The following is a 4,867-nucleotide window of genomic DNA, read 5'->3' on the forward strand; positions in this document are numbered from 1 at the left end:
CCTGATCATGTTGATGTGACAGCCTCTTACAACAATCTGGGTAGTTTACACAGTGACCTGGGCGAAACAGATCAAGCAACAGACTACTATAAGCGTGCACTGAAAATTCAACTGAAAAAGCTGGGACCTGATCATGTTCACGCTGCAGTTTCTTAGAAATAATCTGGGTGGGTTACACAGTGCGCTGGGCGAAACAGATCGAGCAAAAGACTACTATAAACGTGCACTGGAGATTCAACTAAAAAACCTGGAACATGATTATGCTCAAGTTTCAGTCTCTTACAATAATCTGGGTAGGTTACACAGTGCGCTGGGCGAAACAGATCGATCAAAAGACTACAAAAAGCGTGTACTGGAGATTCGTCTGAAAAAGCTGGGACCTGATCACGTTCATGTTGCAGCATCTTATTAGAATCTAGGTTGTGTACACAATGACCTGGGCGAACTCCAAGAGGCCAGGCATTGTCTTGATCGTGCACTGGTAATTTTTATTTCGAAGTACGGTCAAGATCTTGTTAGGGTACGAGAGGTCAGGAGGAACTTACCTCGGTTGCGACAGAAATGGAAGTACGTCGTGGATTGAGGGTTAAGCTGCTTTGAAAAGAAGAAAAGATAGACGTGTTGATAGTCTAGAAACTGTGCTAATTCATAGACGGTGAAGGTCTTTAATTCACTTTTAAACGTTGCTGTCTCTGTGCTGGAGAAGTTTCGTCAGAGTCTAGAACGTTTTGATATTTTTGTTATATTTCACACCATTTGAGCTTCTTGTATCTTGATTTGCAAACTCTTGTGATCGGACACAGTTTAGAGATTTTTCCTTGCTTGCGGTCCAACGGTGCACGGCAAAATCGTTTATGGGTCACCATTTAGTGCTGCTTCTTCTGAATTATAATTTTTGATTGATTGGCTTGTGTACATATTACTCTCTCCTTATCAGTAATGTATATTTATAAGTAAAAGGTGGCCTGGTGGTTTCGTTATGTTTTATATTTGATGAAACTGAACCAACAACAGGCTCCTCCTGTAAGAAGCGAGGTATAATTGACATGGTTTTTGAATGAACAGCTCAGGACTTACTAGCACTGCAGATCTCAGTCTGTGAGGTTTAGGAGTATTGTAATCGATTACGAGACTCGTAGTGATATTACCTTAGCATTTGAAAATATCGATCAAATGGAGACTATACGCTTTATCTATTATTTTTTCATACATTCTTAGATGAAAGTCGTGCGTTAACTACAGAGTTTACGAGGAAATTCGTTTAATCGGGATGATTAAGTCCAGTATTAGTTGATATCGACTCTGTGCGTCTTAGTTCACCGATCTTTAAAATAATGACTGACAATATATACATTGGCCTTTTGTGAGAGCTTACATAAGTTTGTATATTTGTTTGCGGTCAAATATGAGATCGTAAGAGATGATGTTTTATTCACCGAAATACATGGACGTGCTTTTGCATCAAATAGATCCTTGTGTGGTTATTATCTTTCGATTTTGCTTTTGAAGCGTGCAATGGCCCCTCTCCTCCCAGAGTATTCAAGCATGATGCTTTTAAGCGTCGCCCCTTTGGCAAGCTCGTTATCTTCTTTATTAGTATACTGGGTGAGACCCAAAGAGAGTGCCAAACTTTAGAGGGGGCTTCAGTTGTGTATCCCAGGGGCTTGCTTCATTTTTCTTCCCCCTCCCCCGAGCCAAAAATATTTATGTACGACTTTGGTTTAGATCCGTTGGTAAGGTTGCCGTGTACGTCGTTCCCTTCGGTTTGATGACTCTGTTCATAACGTAGACGAGTCACATGGACTTATTTTCGATCATAAAACAGTAAAATCATGTGTTTTCTGAATATTTCGATTGCAGTCTTTTTCTTTACCCTTTTCATTTTCAATTGTGAACATTTGCGAAAAAAGGAAAAACTCACAGCTTTGAAAATGGCTCTTCGTCCCGGAAAGTAAAATGAATAAAGAAAAGACGCAGAACTCATCAAGGGAATACGAGGTGATATAAGTCGCTCTTCTAGTGATGTTAAATTCAATAGACCAGGCTTGTAAGGAAAATCCTTCTTATTGGCTTTAGAGCGGCTGGATAACTTGCCTTTCTTCAGGTTTAAATTATACGTCATGCAAATCCATTCACTGTTATCAAAATTTTAAAACCAGTGAGATGGAACTCAACAACTTCTGGTGAACATACCGTATATATGTTTGCATCGAATTTTACTACAGAGCACTTATACCAAAGTTGGTCACAAGTGCAAACATATTCTGGGTCATATGCAATGCTTTTTGTGAAGGAATTTATCCCACAAATTGCATTACATTTGTTTTTTTGTAGTCTCAGCACATCACTTTTGCATGTCAGTTGTGACACACTGGGCACATCGTGAAATGGTGTTTCAGAAACTGTTTTTCCCTTTATTTTTGGAATTTCTATTTACTTCTTTGATGTGTTGAGGGTTATTAAGTTTCTTTTTTCAAGTGGCCTGTCTGTTAATTTCCCTTATGCGCTCTGTACTCTCTGCTTTTCATCTTCTTGCTGTCTGTTTAATTTATTGGTTTCCTTAATATGCTGCGGGTTCTCTGCTTTGTGTTTTCTCACCGTCCGTTTGTTAATTTCTCTTATGCGTTCTGAGTCCTCTCTTTTTCGTTTTCTCACAGACTATTTGTCAATTTCCCTTATGTGCCCTGGGTTCTCAGCTTTTTGTTTTTCAATGAACTGTTTGCCACTTTCTCTCATGCACTCTGGGTTGTTTGCCTTTGGTTTTTTTACGGTCTGTTTGTTGATTTCCCATATGTGTTCTGGGTTCTTTGCTTTAGCGTCGCTCAGTTTCTCTGATATGTTCAGGATTCAGTTTTCTTTTTGTGGCAGCCTGGTTTTTCTTGTCCCTAGCTGTTATGCTATTAATGCAGCTGCTTTGCAGCAAGTTACCATTCTCCCTTTTTCTAAAATTCTCGTCAGCTCTTCCTTTTTTTCATGTATTCCCTCATGTAGTCCTTTTTGTGAGCTTTATGTTTCTTTCTGTTATTAACTGGATTGTTTTCCTCTGCATTTTGTGCACATTTGCTGTTGTTCTTACTTTCTAACGTGGAAACATAATGAATTTCATTTAAGTGCCCATTGCAATATTTAAGCCATCTGCATTCATTGGTTCGACGACAGTAACGGGAGAAAAAGTTGGATTTGATTCAGCAATATGAATTGATAAATTAAGACGACTGGCATCAGCTTGAATTTTAACTGCATCAGCCCCTGTTCTCTGACATGGCATTCTTTCCAAATAATCTTGCCAAGAATGCACAGTGTTACGTTCAATAAATTGTTCAGGGCGATGCACTAAATACTGAATGCCTCCACTGTGCACATGAAAATGATTATTATGATTGCCACAGCCCTAAAAAAGCAATCACTATCTTCTCCAGCATCAAATACAGTTTTGCCGAACTGAGACAACCTGCTTTCTAACGGTGAAAACGAATTTGTGCCTGATGTAAAAGGTGTTGGATTGTAATACTGACTTAGAGGGCCAGGATTTCATTCCTCGCCTCCACTCAATGATATAAATCTGCTTGATAGACGATAAGTTTTCATGTGGAGCCAGCTTAATTTTCTTAGATTATCTTCAGCATACATACGAAACAACCTAAGATGACTTTTTATGCTTTGGCGTCCTGGTTTGAACAATGAACAGAATTTTCGTAATGAAATACGTCTTTGGGAAAAGTGGGAAGTTTTACCTTATGCGTCGCTCAAAGAAACAAAAACATACAACATAGCTATCAGTATAGATGATTTTGGACACATTTCTTAACGCATAATTTCACTGAATTTCTGTTTTTTTCCTGTTAAAAAGCCTGATAACCATTCTGTAAGGAATTCTAGAGGGTTCTCTTTCTCATCTCATCTAAAACGAGAATGGGAGACAAAGTTTCGTCTAGATTTTCAGACACTCATATTTTGATCTGCATTCCTCTACTGACAATTACTCGACATGTGGACTGGTATTTTATTTGATTTTCATCTTTCTCCTCGATAGATGCATTTAAAAACTGCACAGGCAATGTAGGATTACCTTTGATAATGATTTGCTCCCTGGTATTCGGGTTCACTGCTTCCTCTCTGTTTGGCATTTGTATAGCTTTTGATATTTGGCATTAAATTTTGTCATTTGGCGTATAGTATATTTGGCATTTGTTTGACAATCGTGCACGAGATCTCCGGCTGCCTCGCGGTCTTTACCGGATCTTTCCATTCTGTATTTTTCAACAACACTAATGTACTGGCGAAGGAATACGTGGTCTTCCTGCGTATTTCGTTCAAACCATGTTGATCGTCTTACCGCGGTCGCTAGACTCGTTGTAAGATCGAGTACATCCTCTCAAAGTAGAGGTCGAATTTGATAGTGTCCACTTACTGGGGTTGCTGACTGATCCAACATCTCCTATGCGTCCAGATTCTTTGTAATGTAATAATAACTAAAATGATTTACAATCATCTACCTGGTAATGATTCGAAGTTATTGCTTCTTCGAGGCCGAAAAAACTACCAACAACGCACGTGGTGTGGGAAACTGCCCCGACGATACATGTCAGCGGGGCTTATAACTTACTATACGTAGACTTAAAGTGCCCCTGAGATCAAAGTTTTCGCATATCACTTTTTTTCATTTTCGTGACCAATGTGTCTCCTTCACCTACTCTGCCAAATTTCAATCTTGAGTACCAGAAATATCTTTTTTCGGGCCGTTAAATTCGCGATTTCTCGTCCGTCCTTATTTGACCATGTTCCGGAAGTTGACCGTAGGACTCAGAAGAGGTGACGTCAAAGGCTCAACGCGAAAATCTTACATGGCAAAATGTCAAGCAAACAT

At 39.2% G+C, this 4,867-nt stretch overlaps 1 pseudogene; it reads right to left on the reverse strand.

Annotated features, from left to right (window-relative positions):
• Nucleotides 1-2,954: 2,954 nt before the first annotated feature.
• Nucleotides 2,955-4,249, reverse strand: LOC148731494 (uncharacterized; annotated as a pseudogene).
• Between the last annotated feature and the right edge of the window lie 618 nt (nt 4,250-4,867).

Source organism: Stylophora pistillata, chromosome 5 (assembly GCF_964205215.1).
Source record: "Stylophora pistillata chromosome 5, jaStyPist1.2, whole genome shotgun sequence".
NCBI lineage: Eukaryota > Metazoa > Cnidaria > Anthozoa > Scleractinia > Pocilloporidae > Stylophora > Stylophora pistillata.